The 18797-nt window shown below is 38.4% G+C and overlaps 1 protein-coding gene across 1 annotated transcript in view; it reads right to left on the bottom strand.

The window, feature by feature from the left end:
- LOC144581169 (uncharacterized) overlaps window positions 1–18797 on the bottom strand; it is a 49593-nt gene that overhangs the window by 10076 nt on the left and 20720 nt on the right. Inside the window, exons 5-7 of the transcript XR_013531698.1 lie at window positions 13004–13151; window positions 12696–12782; window positions 12421–12578 (exon numbers count right to left, since the gene is read on the bottom strand). The gene's annotated coding sequence lies outside the window, so the exon portion shown is untranslated. The remainder of the gene's footprint in view (window positions 1–12420; window positions 12579–12695; window positions 12783–13003; window positions 13152–18797) is intronic.

Genomic DNA, 18797 nt, shown 5'->3' with positions numbered 1-18797 from the left:
TAGTAGAGACAGGGTTTCTCCATATTGGTCCGGCTGGTCTCAAACTCCTGACCTCAGATGATCCACCCGCCTTGACCTCCCAAAGTGCTGAGATTACAGGCGTGAGCCACAACACCCAGCCGAAATTCTTGCCACTGCAATTAGGCAAGAGAAAAAAATAAAAGGCATTCAAAATGAAAAGGAAGCAGTTAAATAGTCTCTGTTTGCAGGTGACATGATCTTATATATATGTGTGTGTGTATGTGTGTATATGTATATATGTATTATATATCTAAATAATATATGTATGTTATTTATATTATCATATAAATATAACATTAATATAATAAAAATATATACATATATACATGTATATATGTATATTATATTTATATAACACAAATATAATTTACAGTATATTAAATATAAATACATGTATATCCATATGTACATGTATATATTATATGTATATATAATATGTTATTGTATTTATATAAGTAATATTTATATACATAATTATATTTTAGGGTATTACATATATAGAAAACCCTAAAATCTACCAAAAAACTTTTTTTAAATTTATCATTATTTTTTAGGTAGAGTGTGACTCTGTGGTCCAGGCTGGAGTGCAGTGACACAATCTTGGCTCACTGCCTCTGCCTCCTGAGTTCAAGCAATTCTTATGTCTCAGACTCCCAAGTAGCTGGGCTACAGGCGTGAGCCAGCATGCCCAGCTAATTTTTGTATTTTTAGTAGAGACAGGGTTTAACCATGTTGGCCAGGGTTGTCTCAAACTCCTGGCCTCAAGTGGTTTGCCTGTCTTGGCCTCCCAAAGTGCTTGGATTACAGGCCTGAGCCACTGCACCTGGCCCCTAAAAGTCTGTAAACCAGACAGACAAATTCAGTGAGGTTTTAGGATACACAATTAATGTTAAGAAGTCAATAGCATGTCTATACTCTTACAACAAATTATCTGAAACATAAATCAAGGAAACAATCCCATTTACAATAGCTACAAAGGAAGAATATTTAAGAATACATTAATGTGAGCTCGACTACTGCCTAAGATTGAAAAAAGAAAAAGAATAAACTTTGCCAAGGATGTGAAAAAAACTGTACACTGAAATCTATAAAATGTGAATAAAAGAAATAGAAGAAGACAAATAAGTGAAAAGATATTCCCTTTTCATGGATTGAAAGAAGTAAGTAACATTGGCAAAATGTCCATACTACCCAAAGTGATCTAAGGATAAAAAGCAGTTCCTATTGAAATTTCAATGGCAATTTTTTTCATAGAAATAGAAAAAACAATCTTAAAACTTACAAAAACACACAAAACACCCCAAAGAGCCAAAGCAATCCTGAGTAAAATAAACAAATCTGAAGTGATCACACTACCTGACTTCAAAACATACCACAATTCTGTAGTAAACAAAACAGCATGGTGCTAGCATAAAAACAGACTCATAGGCAAATGGAACAGAATATAGGGCCCAGAAATAAATCCATGCATCTATGGTCAATTAATTTTCAACAAAGGTGCCAATAATACACAGTGAAGAAAGGATAGGTTCTTTAATAAAGGATGTTAGAACAACTGTATATTTGTATATCTATGCAGAAGAATGAAACTGAACCCTTATCTCACACATTAAAAATAAAAAACTCAAAATGGATTAAAGAGCTAAATGTAAGACCTGAAAGTGTAAAACTACTAGAAGAAAACATATGGGTAAAACTGTATTGCATTGGTCTGAAAATAATTTTTGGAATATAGACCCAAAAGCATAGACAAAAAAAGAAAAGAAAAGAAAAACCAGACTACATCAAACTAAAAAGCTTCTGTACAGCCAAGGGAACAAGTAACAGAGTGAAGTGACCATCTACAGAATGGGAGAAAATATTTGCAAACTATACATCTGATAAAGGGTTAATACCCAAAGTATGCAGGAAACTCAAACAACTTTATAGAAAAAACAAATAATCCAATTAAAATACGAGCAAGGGACCTGAATAGACATTTCTCAAAAGAAGACATACAAATGGCCAACAGTTATATTATAAAAATGCTCAAAATCACTAATCATCAGAGAAATACAAATTAAAACCACAATGAGCTATCACCTCACATCTGTTAGACTGGCTATTATCAAAAAAACAAGAAATAATTACTGGAGAGGCTACAGATAAAGGGAACACTTGCACACTATTGGTGGGAATGTAAATTAGTACAGCCATTCTGGAAAACACTATGGAGGTTCCTCAAAAAATTAAAAATAAAACTACCATAAAATCCAGCAATCTCACTACCAGGTATGTATCCAAAAAAAATGAAATCAATATGTCAAAAAGATATCAGCAGTCATATGTTCATCACAACATTATTCACAATAGCCAGGATGTAGAATCAACCTAAGTATAAGTATGTATCAATGCATGCATGGATAAAGGAAATGTGATATAGATAGACAGACAGATAGATAGATATAGATAGATAGATACACGTGCACACAGTGGAATATTATTCAACCATGAAAAGAATGAAATCCTATCATTTGCAGTAACATGGATGGAACTGGGAGATTTTATGTTATATGAAATAAGCCAGGCACAGAAAGACAAATATTGCATGTTCTCACTTATATGTGGGAGCGTAAAAAGTGGATCTCACAGAGTAGAATGATGGTTAACAAAGGCTGGGGAAACATAGTGTGGAGGGAGGGATGAAAACAGGTTGGTTAATGGGTACAAAAATACAGTTAAATAGAAGGAATAAATTTTAGTGTCCAATAGCACACTATTGTATGTACAATATTATACTATTGTGCATTTCAAAAATATCTAGAAGAAAGATTTGGAATATTTCCAACATACAGAAATGATAAATATATGGAGTGATGAACATCTCAATGACCTAGATTTAATCATTACACATAGTGTGCATATATCAAAATATCACATGTACACCACAAATATGCACAAGTACTATGGATTAATAAAATGATTTAAATTCATAGATGCAGAAAGTAGAATGGTGGTTACCAGTTGGGGTAGGGTTTGGGGTTGGAAGATGTTGGTCAAAGAATAGAAAATTGCAGTCATGAGCAATAAATTCAAAATATTAATTATACAACAAGGTGACTATACTTAGTAACAAGGTATTTTATTCTTGAAAATTAAGATTTTAAGTGTTTCCTCCACAAAATTGCAAATAGTGATGTGATACATATGTCAATTATCTTGATTTAGCTGTTCCACAATGTGAATATATTTGAAAACAACATGTTGTATATAATAAATATGTGAATTTTTGTCAATTAAAAAAATGAATAAAAAATAAAAATTATCCACCTTGATAAGAACCAAAAAAAGCCAAATAATTCACTAAGTGGTACATTTATATGTTAATTTTATGTGTATACAATATACTCCATTAATAAGTTTTAAAATATTAAGCACACTATGTAGGTATATCTAGTATATTTTGTGTTCAGTCAAAGAACTAACTTAGTCTATTATTTATTCTATATTTTTTCTATCTTCTTATTTACTTGTATCTTTATTCTGTTTTCTTTAAGTATATTTCCCATATTTTCTTGTAATAGATGCTTAATTCATTTGTTTTCATTCATTTTTATTTTTCATGTAAATATTTAGTGGCATAAAGTTTTATTTTCTCTGACTTAGTTAAATAACTTAGGTTCTGATATGTAGTAGCTTTATTATATTATTTAAAAATTTTTAATTTGATTTTAAGTGCTGGGATACATGTGCAGGACATGTAGGTTTGTTACATAGTTAAACGTGTGCCATGGTGGTTTGCTGCATCTACTAACCCATCACCTAGGTATTAAGCCTTGCATGCATTAGCTATTTATCCTGATGCTCTCCTTCCCACTGCACCCCTGACAGGCACCAGTGTGTGTTGTTCCCCTTCCTGTGTCCATGTGTCCTCATCGTTCAGCTCCCACTTATAAATGAAAATGTGTTTGGTTTCCTGTATCTCTCTTAGTTTGCTGAGGATAGTGACTTCCAGCTCCATCCATGTCCCTGCAAAGGACATGATCTTGTTCCCTTTTATGGCTGCATAGTATTCCATGTTGTATATGTACCACATTTTCTTTATCCAGTCTATCATTGATGGCCACTTGGGTTGATTCCACATTTTCACTATTGTGAATAGTGCTGCAGTGAACATACGTGTCCATGTATCTTTATAATAGAATGATTTGCATTCCTTTGGGTACATACGCAGTAATGGGACTGTTGGGTCAAATGGTATTTCTGGTTCTAGATCTTTGAGGAATCACCATTCTGTCTTCAACAATGGTTGAACTAATTTGCATTCCCACCATCAGTGTGAAAGTGTTCCTATTTCTCTACAGCCTCACCAGCATCTGTTGTTTCTTGACTTTTTAATAATTGCAGTTCTGATTGACATGAGATGGTAACTCATTGTGATTTTCATTTGCATTTCTCTAATAATCAGCAATGTTGAGCTGTGTTTTTCTTTCATATGTTTGTTGGCCGTATAAATGTCCTCTTTTGAGAAGTATCTGGTCATGTCCTTTGCCCACTTTTTAATGGGTAGTTTGTTTTTTCTCGTAAATGTGTTTATGTTCCTTGTAGAATCTGGATGTCAGATGGATAGATTATAAGCATTTTCTACCATTCTTGGGTTGTTTTTTTATTCTGAGGATAGTCTCTTTTGCTGTGCAGAAGCTCTTTAGTTTAATTAGAACAGATTTGTCAGTTCTTGCTTTTGTTGCAACTGCTTTCGGTGTCTTCGTCACGAAATCTTTGCCCATAACTATGTCCTGAATGGTATTGCCTAGATTTTCTTCTAGGGATTTTATAGATTTGGGTCTTAAATTTAAGTGTTCAATCCACCTTGAGTTAATTTTTGTATAAGGTGTAAGAAAGGGGTTCATTTTCAATTTTCTCCAGATGGCTAGCCAGTTCTCCCAGCACCATTTATTAAATAGGGAATCTTTCTACAGAATCAAATAAGAGCCAGACAGAAATTAATATTAAGTTTGGAATTGTTCATATAAACTGGCATCTAGGAAATATCAGGTGTCTTAAATAACAACATGGTCAGTGGAGGGCAGTGGATCACATCACCTGGCACTGATAGTGAATCAAGCAGGGTGATAGGCATGGGTAGGGCTTTAGTGTCAGGGCAGGAGAGTGGTCCCACCTAGCTTTTACAACCCTGCTGCAGAGAGATGACTTACAGGTTTATCAACTGCCACCACCCCACTACCATACCCCTCCCCCCAGACCTCTAGCCCCTCATTCTGCTTCAGTGCTTTCCTTTCCTTCACTTCACTCTACCACTGATAGCTCCTGTGTGTCCAGGATCAAGACACGTACACACATTCTTTCTTTGCCAGGCATATAAAAGTTTGGCCACATTTGGAAAGTCTTCCCCTCTACCTTCACTCAATCACCCCGTTCCCCCTTAGGCCCTCTGTTATTTGGAGACCACTCTGCCAACTCTTGAAGTCCAACTCTCTGAGTAAACTTCTAATACCACCTAGTGTTCCTCCTACCGGAATACTGTTCACCATGTCAGGTTATAAATGTTGGTAGAAAGACTGATAACTGAGCCAGAGTCTGATCAAACTTTGGCCTGAGCCGGGGCATGGATCACAGTTCTAAAGGTCATTTATATCTATATGTCTGAATCCTCAGAAGGTCAAATTCAGAAGGCTTTCACTACACCTAAAGAGCAGGTTTTTGTACCTGACCATAGGGGAGGTCACATAACCATGAGAACCACCTGACCAATATGGTTCAGGGGCATTCAATCTTTACATGACTGAGAGGACTCAACCTCATGTGAGCATGAGTTGGTACATGAAAATAGGATCCACGTGACCAGCACCAATAGGTCACCTATGTGACTTCCAGGACCACATGATGTGAAGGTCATAAAAGAGCAGGATCCACAGGACCCACAGCATTAGGATCCCACAATCTTTACATAACTCAGAGGGCTCAGCCTGCCACTTGAGTGTGGTAGGAGAACATGACCATAAGAAGGTACATAACCATAGTATTCATATGACCAACAGTGGTGTGGCACCAATGTGATTTCAAAGGGAAATTGGGGGCTTTCCACTTGAAGGTGGTGGCTGTATTTGCCCATTTTGCATTGCTATAAAGTAATATCTGCAGTGGGGTAATTTACAAAGAAAAGAGGTTTATTTGACTCACAGTTCTGCAAACTGTACAAGAAGTATGATGCCAGAATTTGCTTCTGGTCAGGACCTCAAGAAGCTTTCATTTGTGGCAGAAGGCAAAGAGGGAGCAAGCATATCACAAGGCAAGAGAGAAAGCAAGAGAGAGGGAGGGGTGCCAGGCTCTTTTTAGACCATCAGCCCTCACATGAACTGATAGAGTGAGAAATTCCTCATTACCATGAGGATGGCACCAAGACACTAATGAAGGACCTGCCCCCATGACCCAAGCACCTATCCCTAAGCTCCACCTCCAACATTGGAGGTCATATTTTAACATGAGGTTTGGAGGGAACATACATCTAAGCCATAACAATGGCCTCATGATTCTCATGGTTTAGGAGCCCGCTGTGCTCAAGTGACCTATAGGGCTAAGCCTTTCACATGACAGTGGAGTGGGGTCCACAGGGCTACAATATTCACCTGACTCACAGCATTAGCAACCAACAATGTTCATGTGCCTGAAAGGGTCCTTGTGATCTGCATGTCTCATGGACCTTTCTGTTCATGAGACCTGGAGATTTAAGATTGCCCACATTATTAGGCTCCCTATTGAAGCTGGTGGTTCCAGGTGACCTTCCATAGCACACAAGCTTGGGCTTTAGGTGCCCTTACTCCTCTTTAATGTACTAATTTTATGCTTTTTAAAAAATAACACACGAAATTTAATACATAGCAAGTTAATAACTAGGAGTAAAATAGGTTTTTTTTTAAAAAAATAGACATATGCTAAGAAGTACTGCAAGAGCCTAAACAATGCCTATGCATAAGTGTTGTTGATTTAATCTCAAGCAGGCCTTAAGTAAATTAAACTTCAAAACTCAGCTTTAATTAATTTTGGAAAAAAAATATGTGTAGTAATTACTATGTGCCAGGCACTTTAAATTTAATTGTGGTAACTCTATGAAGTAGCTTCTAACATTATTCCAATTTTGTATATGGGGAAGTTGAAGCACAATGTTGAGTTATTTGCTTAAGAAATTAAGAAGTCACAGACCTGTAAGTGGTGAAGCTAGGAGTTATCCCCAAGCAAACTCGCTCCAGACTCTTTAGTCTGATCACCCACAGTTACCCCTGCCAAAAAATTAACATTAATTCAGCCTCACTAATATAAACTTACTGGAAAGCTATTCCCAGTTATTGAAAATTTGAGATCATGGATGATCTTTTTGGAGGTCTATTTAAATAATTTCAAGTTCTATCAGTAATTAGAACCAATTATATACAATTAAATCAAAGACCACAGGAAATGTATAGATACAAATGTATCATTAGTATTATTATTTATATATGAAATAGAGTATGAAATCCTAGATGTTAGTTGAAAACTTCTTTTTTGAAAATAAACACAAAAAAAGGAAATATTGCAAAGTTTAAATACCATATCTGACTCTTTTTTTAAACATAGGAGCCTTCAGAATGATCATATCTAATTCTTGCCTGAATTAAAAGTGTATCTAAAAGAATAAAATCTGAATTAATTAGACTTAATTGTATTTGTATTCTGTCTGTACCTCCCCAGAAAGGAGAAAGGAAAAAGGGAAGTATATACATTATAGATTTTAAAATAATTTTTCTAGCCACCTCTTTTGCTCATTTGTGTGGGAAATTTCAGCTTCGTCTGTATGTCTAGAATAAGTTTCACCTGGTCTTTCAAGTTAACTAGCTTAGGCAAACTCAGTGCTGTACAAGGATTGATGTTATTTTAGTAGGTCCCTGCAATGTGACATGGCTACATAAATTAGCTGCAGAAAACTCAATAGACCAAATTTTAAACATTGGCTAAAATGGAATATTCTAGTAAGATAGGAGATTATATTTGTGATTCTAAGCCAATTGAAGGAAGTTGTGATTTTTTTGGAGTGAGGAATAGGAAGAAATAACAGTGTTTGTGCAGACACATTGGTCTTAGATACTTTAGGAAAATTATTTATTGGATACTGTGCATGCAAGGTATGAAAGTGGGGCTGCATATTTACAATAGATCCTATTATAAGTTGTATTTAAGAAGTATCTATATACAATCAAAGGATAGAATCTGACATAAAAATATGATTTCTGTCCCAATTCTAGTTTCTATAATTACATACATATAGACAGATTAGCAGTGTAAGACAGAGCAGTGTAATATCTATCCCACCTATGCTCACGTGAAACTTACATACATTGATGGTGATTGGGATTGACTTCTATTACCAAAAGACAAACCCTGGAGTTCTAATAATAACTTAAGAAAGATTTTGCTCCTGCCTGATTCTTACCATTAATTCTTTCTCTGAGATGATTATCGGGAATCTGTTAGGATTTTAAAAACATATTTATTTACACCAGTGGGGAGATTCTGTCAGCACTCTCCAATATACATTTGAAGGGAGAGTATGTCTTTGGATAAACATCTATATGAACATGGTTTATATGTGCTAGGCAGTTTAGATGCTGCATTTATTTAGGTGAGTCAGATCGCATTTTGCATAACATGTTTTGGCAAGATTCTACCAAGGGTGTTGAATGTCCAAATGTAGACAAATCTTTCTCTCTCCAAGACACAATTCATTTCCTTGTCTGTAGACAAGGATTATATTGCAATGCTATCAGTTACCGGAAAGCTAGGGCTCTAAAATACCTTCCATAGAGTCAGAGTCAGATAATGTGAAGGCTGTGCTATAGACAATATGTTTTAAATGAAGCACACATTTTCCCCTGCATCCTAAACCTTGGCTTAATTGAAAGTGATTTTGCTAAGAGGTTTAATAAATGGTGGTAATAATTTTTTATGGTGACTTCAGTATCATCTACCTTTTTTCTTTCTCAAAGGATTTCCATGTATGCAATGAAATCATGTGAAATTACAATGTTTCATAATTTGTCATGTCCACTCCTAGTTACATACTCAAGAGAAATGAAAATATATGTCTACATAAAACTTGTACATGAATGTATGTAAAAATCATTATTCATAATAGCCAAAAAGCAAAAACAACCAAAATGACTAAGAATACATGAATGGATAAACAAAATTTGGCATATCCACACAATAGAATGTGTTTTCGCCATGAAAAGGAATGAAATTCTGATAAATGCTACAACATGGATAAATATTGAACACACTGTGCTAAGCAAAGATGCCAGATGCAAAAGATCAAACATTGTATGACTGCAAGTATATAAAATGTGCAGAATAGGCAAATGAATAGACACAGAAAACTTAGTTCTGATTGACTAAGTCTGGGGGCTGGGCACAGGGATGAACTATATTCAACAGGATGAGACTTTTAGGAGTGATGGCAATGTCTAAAATTTGATTATGAAGATAGTTGTACAACTTGATACATTTACTAAAATTCATCAAATTTTATACTTAAAATGTGTGAATTTTGTTGTCTGTAAATTATTTTGCAAGAAAGCTATTAAAAATATGGTATTGACCTGGTCTTCTGCTGTACCACAGTAACGACCAACATTTTCATTCAAAGGCCTTGATGCACATGTTTCATATAAACATAATGTATATAAAACTGTAGCTGTATCCCAGCCCTGCTGACTCAATGTTCTGTGTTCCTCCAAGCAGTGACCTTACCCTTTTGCCACACAACAGAACATAGCTAGGCCTGTTATGTGTTGAAGTCCTACTATCTCCCATAGGCACTTGACAGGTTTTCTCATCTATCCCTTGGGAAGAAGATAATGTGATGCATCTTATTTCACAGATGACCAAGCTCCTTCTCACAGGGACTAAGACCCTCTCCAGAGAAGTGGCAGAATTGGAATGTGATTCCATCTCTTGCTCTCCCCACAATATAGCCAACAGTTTCCTTCTTCCCATTTGGAAGGTGATAGCTTTACACTTCCCCAGTATTATGCCCTATGGATCTCACTCAATAGCCCTTCATGATGGTGGAGAAGAAATATTGCCCTTTAAGCTATGAAACATATTAGGTCACATGGATTGGCTGGTGCTTGTGGCCCCTCCTAGGCCCACTGACCCCACTCCACTGACATCAGGTTTGCACATGTGACCAGATGTGACCAATGAGCTATGAGGGGAAATGGAGCATGCCCCTCCAAAGCCAAAGTGATAAGAGCCATCCATCTAGGAATCCCACAAGTACACTTTCTCCTTCGGCCTCAGCCATGTCCCAGATATCTTATGAGGTAGTTTAATTCATTGAATACTCCATTTTAATAATCCCCCCAATTATTGAAAATGACAATTTAAATGATGACAGGAATGCTTGGTAAAAGGCAAGCTAAATGATTTATACCCAAATTTGGCCTGCTAGAAGATCCCCTCAACTCACATGCACTGACACTGAGTCTACACACATTTTACCCACATCACATAGAGAGCAGATTGCCAGGCTCTGGAAGCAACATCTGCCTTTCACTCCACTACTGTCTCCAGAAGATCTGTCTTCATGCTTTGCTTTTCCCTGGAGATTTATCTTTACGGAGCCACAGGAACAACCCAGATACTCAGTCTATGGCCACTCCTAACGCTCACTCTCCAAGGGCTCCCAAAAAGGGCAGGAAAGCTACACTGATTCTACACAAATGGGGTTACAACATTTCCCCATCCCACCTACACTGCATGATGCCACAACACAGAAGAGGCACCAAGTATTACACATGATGTGGATCCATGTGAGTTTATTTTTCTTTCTGTTGTCATGTTTTCAGAAGCTCTTTAGGATACAATTATGCTGCTTAGCACTATGTAGTTTAGATTAAAGTCATCTCTGAAGCAGAAGCTAGAAAGGGCTGTGGAAAGGAAACTAACACTTCAAAGGCCTATGATGAGACTGTGTTAGCCACTTCAAATACTGTTTCTCTAAGTCCTTACAACTTTTCTGTAAATTAGGCATCAGTATTCCCTGCTTAAACCCATTCCTCTCCAGAGGCAGGCTCTCCTAAGGGTCATGGAGGTTAAATATATTTTAGGAGGTTACACACCCAGTAAGAGGCAGCATGGTTCTTCTAATCCAGGGTGGTCAGACCCCCAACCTTGGGTTCTACCATGAATCTTTGCAGGTAGGTGTAGGTAGTAACATTTGCCCTGCTCTAAAGCAGGTTTTCTCAACCTCGGTACTACTGACATTTTGGGCTGGAGAGTTCTTTGCTGTGGGGACTGTCTTAGGCATTGGGGGATGTTCAGCAGCCTCTCTGGTGACTAATCATAAGATTCCAGCAGCACCCCCACGTGTGACTACCAAAAATGTCTTTGGACATTTCCATGTACCCGGAAGTGGGGTATACAATTGCCCCTGTTCAACAACCACTGCCTTAGAAATAAATTTCCATAAGTATTTGAATACATGAGTCTGGACCCCAGAAGAATGTTCCATGATAAAGACACAGTTTGAGGGCTTCTGAAGCCTGACATATAATAAATACTCCATAAATATTTGTTAAATAAATGCATATGGCATATAGAATCGAGGATCTTCAATCTTTTTCTGTCCTTACTTGAGTTCTTCAAATTGAAGTAGGGTCATTCTTATAAATTGTATCAAAATCTTCAGTTTCAACCCAACATTTAGAGCTTAGCTTTTGTTTCCCATTATAAAAGTCATGTTTTAAATTGTAAAACATGTAGAAATTGATTACATGAGCAGCAAGTAAAACCAGACCCCCAAAAAGTTTCAACATCAAGACAGCTGAACAAAAAGCATGAAGGTCCATTTAGCCTACATGTCTATGCTGGACACCATGCTCAGCACTTTAACGACATTAACATATTTGAGCTTCACAACAGCTCTTTAGGCATTTTCCTCATTTATGGATAAGGAACTGAAGGTACAAAAACGTTAAGAAACTTGTCCAGGGTCACATGGCTATTAGGCAGCAGAGGCAGTACCCTAGCCCAGACTGTATGGTGTCAAGGCACATTGGTATTAACCACAATGACATCCTAACACACAGCAATGCGTATCTCTAGAGCCTCAGTCAAGGCCCAGCACTCTGGGAATTTTTGCTTAACTAACTGCACTGACACAGTGATTAAGAATTCTGGTGAGCTTGCAGCATGACTGTTAAAATAATTATATGTACTTACCTGGAAAAGCATTTTCCTTCCAGAAATTCCAAGTGTTTTGCTGGATATAAATGGCATTATTCTCTGGCCCAGGGTTAGCTGGCTGAGAAAAGGCCGGTGGGATCAACTTTGACAGGTAAGGTAACAGGAGATGAGGTGACTTACCCACGGTCATCCCAGAGTTGTGAGGTGAGGTCTCCACCAGGACCCAGGGAAATCTCCTGGTTGGTACTGCTGTCCTAAGTGACACGAAAATCATCTTTGATTCTGTGTTGTACCTTATCTTTCAAAGCCCCAATGGAAATGTCCTTCTTTGAGGTTATCTGTGGAGATAATGAATAAGGGAGCACAACTTAGGTGAATCAAGAGGAGACAGGGCAATAATTTTTATTCCTTTTCCCTCCTCCAGGGGAAGAGAGCAGAAAACAGCAGGAGCTTACCAGCCACTTCTACCTTCACCTCCTTCTCCACCCCTTTGCCCCCACTGTTTGTGACAGTATGGGATGTAGACAGGGATCCACAGTACCCTGAGAAAGAAAAGAAAGATGGGAAGTACCTGACCATGAGAAGGGTGGATCAGGCAACACAAGTCCTGGAGCCCGTGCCCTGGGTGTTGGCTCACTCACCAAGTGCTCTCTTTTCACCTCTTTCTGTTATGCCTCACCATCACGCTACCACACTGCAATGAAGTTCCCACATAAGAGAAATATATACCCTCCAAGGAAGGCTAGCAGGGGAAGTGACTTACCACTGAGTCAAGAACTGGTTTGGGAGTTCTGGTTTGAGTCTGATACCAGGATGCAGAGACATCTCTGATCTCTCTTGCTCCAGTGTCCTGCCCAGCAGACATAGTATGAGGCTTTCACCAGGCCCCTCAGGAGTGCAAAGGAAACACACTTCTCTCATATACAACAGGGTGGGAGAAAATAAGGGGTATAAAAAACAGGAAACAGAAAGAAATGGGGTGAGTGATGACTTCATTCCCTTACCCTTAACTCTATTTATGAAGTCTATGACTCAGTTGGATAGAGATGGTGAAACCTCCTTTTTTTCCCCCCAGCCCAATTCAGACACTCATTGTATCACAGAGACATGGCACTGATTCAAAGCGAAGTTAAAAACCTATGAGTGATTTCTTTCTTCTCTCCACATGCTTTCCAGGCATGTGGAAAATAGTTACTGTACACTGGAGAAACTTAACACCCCAACTTAATTAAATGATGAAGTTTAACATCACCTGTTATATCATGTAGGTATTATGACTCACGAATATAATGTGACAAGAAGGTCACTTCAATTTAATGATATTCATTCTCAAAACCTATAATCAAGGTCTAATCATGAGGAAAACAGCAGACTAAGCCTGTACTCTTCAAGACTGTCAGGATTATGAAAATAGGCAGTTCCTCAAAAGGATAAACAGAGAGTTACCATACGACCCAGAAATTCTACTCCTAGGCACACACCAAAGATAAATGAAAACATATGTTGACATAAAAACTCGCATACAAATATCTGTAGAATCATCACTCATATTAGCCAAAAGGGAAACAGCTCAGGTGTCCATCAACAGAAGAATAAACAAAACATATCTGTGGTTCCTGGGGCTGGAGGTGTGTGGGGATTTAGCTGCATTCAAGCATGATAGGAATTCTCAGGGTGATCGAATCATCTAAAACTTGACTACAGTGATGGTTGTAACACTGTATACATTTACTAAAAATCATCAAATTAAACCTTTAAAATTTAGAAATTATATTGTCTATAAATTACATGGATAATTTTCTTTCTTCACTTCTGGGCCTGAATTTGGGAGGGGAGACCAAACACAATGTAAAAACATGAAGGGGCAGAAGGAAGTGGAGGGAAATGTGGTTGTCAGCACACACACACACTCACACACACATACAAACCCACATGCATACATACTCCCACACACTCCTACATCAACCAGGCTCTGTTATCACTGTTATCACAATAGGAGAATTCTCCCAAGATAGTTACTGGGCTCCAAGGGAATCCATTCAGCTTACTGGTGCAAATAGCCATGTGAACTCTGTCCTTAACTGCAGCCTTTAGCAATGTACAAACTCTGAAAAGATGCCACCAACACAGTGTAAAATATCAGGACATGATGAATAACTTGGGGTTGTAATAATTGAATATGTTACATCCACAGGATGACATTTTAGAAGGCAGCAATAGCAGCTTATCATGAAGACAAAGATGAGAAGTGGTTTATTGTCTGGTTAGCAATGATTCACATTATTGCAAACATGGGGAAAAAGAGACTTTCTTACTGAATTTTCAGGAATATATCTTAGTAAGAGTGTTCTCAATGTATTGTGTTACAGTAATACAAAATTGTGTAGATTTCATGGTTTTCAAAAATATTTTCAATCCTTATCGAAGGTGGGAAGACAGCCAATCGGAAGCAGCTGCAGTCAGCAGTACACAATGAAAGGAATGAAAGGAGCAAATGAATCCAACATCTTCAACTGAGATATCCGAGTTCTCACATTGGGACTGATTAGCCAAACTGCTTAACCCATGGAAAGTGAAGAGAAGTAGAGTGATGCGACAGCCTACCTGGAAGCAGCATGAAACCAAAGTAACCTCCACCCTTAGCCAAGGGAAGTGGTGAGTGAGTTTGTGACCTTCCCAGGGAAACCATGCTTCTCCCACAGATCTTTGCAACTGTGGATCAGGAGATCCCCCTTGTGAGCCCATGCTACCAGGACCTTGGGTCTGATACACAGAGTCTCAGCAGAGCAGCCACTCAGGCACACCCAGAGGTCCAGGAGTTTTGCATACTTGGGCCTTGGGATCTGTGGCAAGATGGAAGAGGTGTCTGGGTATATCCCTAGGAAGAGGGCCGAGTCTGGGGAGCAAGCAGCGTTGTTCTGTGGTCCCCACTTCCACAGTGCCTCATGGGTTGAGACCCACTGGCTTGGAATTCCAGCTGGCTGGTGGCATCAGGCTGGAGCTTGCCTGAGTTGGGACTGAGCTCCCCTGGGGAATGGATGGCCGCCATCTCTGTGGTTCAGTAGACTCAGTCATTTCAGCCTGTGGCTTTGAAGAATAAAGGCAGTCCAGATGAGGAGGGGTCCCCAACAGCACAGAACAGCTGCCTTGCTGGATTGTAGCCAGACTGCTTCTTTTAGTAAAACCCCATCCATTCTTCCTTACTGGGTAAGACCTCCCTGCAGGGGCTTCAGCCACTCCAGCAAGGTTCCAGGCAGAGCTCTGATCTCTCCCTGGGACTAAGCTCCCACAGGAAGGGGCAGCTGCCATCTCTGAGGTTCAGTAGACTTAACCATTCCAGCCTGCTGGCTTTGGAGAATACACACTGCCTGGATGAGGAAAAGTTCCCCCAATGCAGAGGACCTTCTCTACCAAAGGGCAGTCAGATTACTTCTTTGGGTGGGTCCCTGATCCCATTCCTCCTGACTGGGTGAGACTTCCCAACAGGGGTCTCCAGCCACCTCCTATAGGTGTGTTCGGCCAGCAATAGGTCAGTGTCCCCTTGGGACAGAGCTTCCAGAGGAAGAGTCAGGCTGCCATCTTTGCTGTTTTGCAGTCTTCACTGGAAAAACCTCCAGGTACAGGAAAACTGAGGCAACTAGGATCTGAAGTGGACCCCTAGCAAACTTCAGCAGCACTACAGAAGAGTGGTCTGACTATAAAAAGAAAGACAGAAAACAGCAACAAAAATAACAACAAAAGACCCCACAAAACCCCATGCATAGGGCAACAACTTCAAAGACTGAAGTTAGATAAGCCCATCAAGATGAGAATCAATGCACAAACGCTGAAAACTCAAAAAGTAAGAGTGCCTCTTCTCCTCCAGATGACCACAATACCTCTCCAACAAGGACACGGAACTGGACTGAGGCTGAGATGGCTGAATTGACAGAAGTAGGCTTTAGAAGGTGGGTAGTGACAAATTTCACTGAGCTTAAGGAGTATGTTCTAACCCAATGCAAAGAAGATAAGAATCATTATAAAATAATACAGGAGCTGATAGCCAGAATAGCCAGTTTAGAGAGAAACATAACTGACCTGATGGAGCTGAAAAACACAACATGAGAACTTCTGAACTTTGTTTATTCTGTTATTGATACTATCACAACTATCAATAGCAGAATAGATGAAGCAGGGGAAGAATCTCAGAGCTTGAAGACTATCCTTCTGCAACAAGACAAGCAGATGAGAATAAAGAAAAAGGTATGAAAAGGAATAAACAAAACCTCCAAGATAATTGGGATTATGTAAAGATACCAAACCTATGACTGATTGGGGCACCTGACAGATATAGGGAGAAAGGAACCAAGTTGGAAAATATACTTCAGGATATCATCCAGGAGAACTTTCCCAACCTAGCAAGACAGGAAAACATTCAAATTCAGGAATTGCAGAGGACCCCAGTAAGACACTCCACAAGAAGATCAACCCCAAGACACATAATCATCAGATTCTCCAACGTCAAAATGAAAGAAAAAATGTTAAAGGCAGCCAGAGAGAAAGGCCAGGTCACCTACAAAGGGAAGCCAATCAGACTAAGAGAGATCAGTAGATCTCTCAGTGGAAATCCTATAAGCCAGAAAAGATTGGGGGCCAATATTCAACATTCTTAAAGAAAAAATTTCCAACCCAGAGTTTTATATCTGGCCAAACTTAGCTTCATAAGTGAAGGAGGAATAAGATCATTTTCAGATAACAAATCCTGAAGAAATTTGTCAACATCAGGCCTGTTTTGAAAGAGATCCTGAAGGAAGTGCTAAATATGTAAATGAAAAACCATTACCAGTCACAACAAAAACACACTGAAGTACACAGACCAGTGACACTATTAAGCAGCTACATAGACAAGTCTGCAAGATGACCACCTAGCATCATGATGACAGGATCAAATTTACATATAACAATACTAACCTTCAATGTAAACAGACTAAATGCCCCAATTAAAAGACACAGAATCGCAAGGTGGGTAAAGAGCCACTACCCCTCAGCATACTGTCTTCAAGAGACCCATCTCATGTGCAAAGACACAGATAGGCTCAAAATAAAGCAATGGAGTAAAATTTTCCAAGCAAATGGAAAGCAGAAAAAAGCAGGGGCTGCAATCATACTTCCGGAAAAAAAAGACTTTAAACAAAGATCAAAAAAGACGAAGAAGGGTATCACATAATGGCAAAGGGTTCAATTCAACAAGAAGAGCTAACTATCCTAAATATACATGCACCTAATACAGGAGCGTTCAGATTCATAAAGCAAGTTCTTAGAGATCTACGAGACTTAGACTCCAACACAGTAAGAGTTGGAGACTTTCACACCCCATTGTCAATATTAGACAGATCACTGAGATAGAAAATTAACAAAGATATTCAGGACCTGAACTCAGCTCTGTATCAAGTGGACCTGATAGATATGTAAAGAACTCTCTATCCCAAATCAACAGAACATACCTTCTTCTCATATTTACTCTAAAATTGATCACGTAATTGGAAGTAAAACCATCCTGAGCAAATGCAAAAGAACTGAAATCCTAATAAATAGTCTCTCAGACCATAGCACAATTAAATTAGAACTCAAGATTAAGAAATTCACTGAAAACCACACAACTACATGGAAATTGAACAACTTGCTACTGAATTCCTCCTGGGTAAATAATGAAATCAGGCAGAAATCAAAAAGTTATTTGAAACTAATGAGAATAAAGGGACAATGTAACAGAATCTCTGGGACACAACTAAAGCAGTGTTAAGGAAATTTACAGCACTAAATGCCCACATAAAAAAGCTGGAAATATCTTAAGTTAATGACCTAACATCTCAACTAAAAGAACTAGAGAATCAAGAGCAAAAAACCCCTAAGGCTACCAGAAGACAAGAAATAAGATCAGAGCTGAACTGAAGGAGACAGAGACAAAAACAACAACAACAATAACAAAAAAGCCTTAAAAAATAAATGAATCCAGTAGCTGGTTTGTTGAAAAAAGTAAAATAGACTGCTAGCTAGACAAATAAAGAAGAAAAGAGAGAAGAATCAAATAAACAAAATCAGAAATGATAAGGGAAATATCACCACTGATCCTATAGAAATACAACCAACCATCAGAAAATACAACAAACACCTCTATGCACATAAACTAGAAAATTTAGAAGAAATGAATAAATTCCTGGACACATACACACTTCCAAGACTGAACCAAGAAGAGGTTGAATCACTGAAGAGACCAATAATGAGTTCTGAAATTGAGGCAGTAATAAACAGGCTACCAACCCCCACCCCCACCCCCCCCAAAAAAAGAAAGTCTGGGACCAGACAGATCCATAGTTGAATTCTACCAGGGACACCAAGAAGAGCTGGTACCATTTCTTCTGAGACTACTCCAAACAATTCAAAAGGAGGGACTCCTCCCTAACTTATTCTATGAAGCCAGCATCATCCTGATACCAAAACGTAGCATAGATACAACAAAAAAAGAAAACTTCAGACAAATATTCCTATGAACATCTATGCAAACATCCTCAATAAAA

The sequence above is a fragment of the Callithrix jacchus genome, chromosome X (assembly GCF_049354715.1).
Source record: "Callithrix jacchus isolate 240 chromosome X, calJac240_pri, whole genome shotgun sequence".
NCBI lineage: Eukaryota > Metazoa > Chordata > Mammalia > Primates > Cebidae > Callithrix > Callithrix jacchus.
This window is presented reverse-complemented; position numbering and strand designations above follow the sequence as displayed.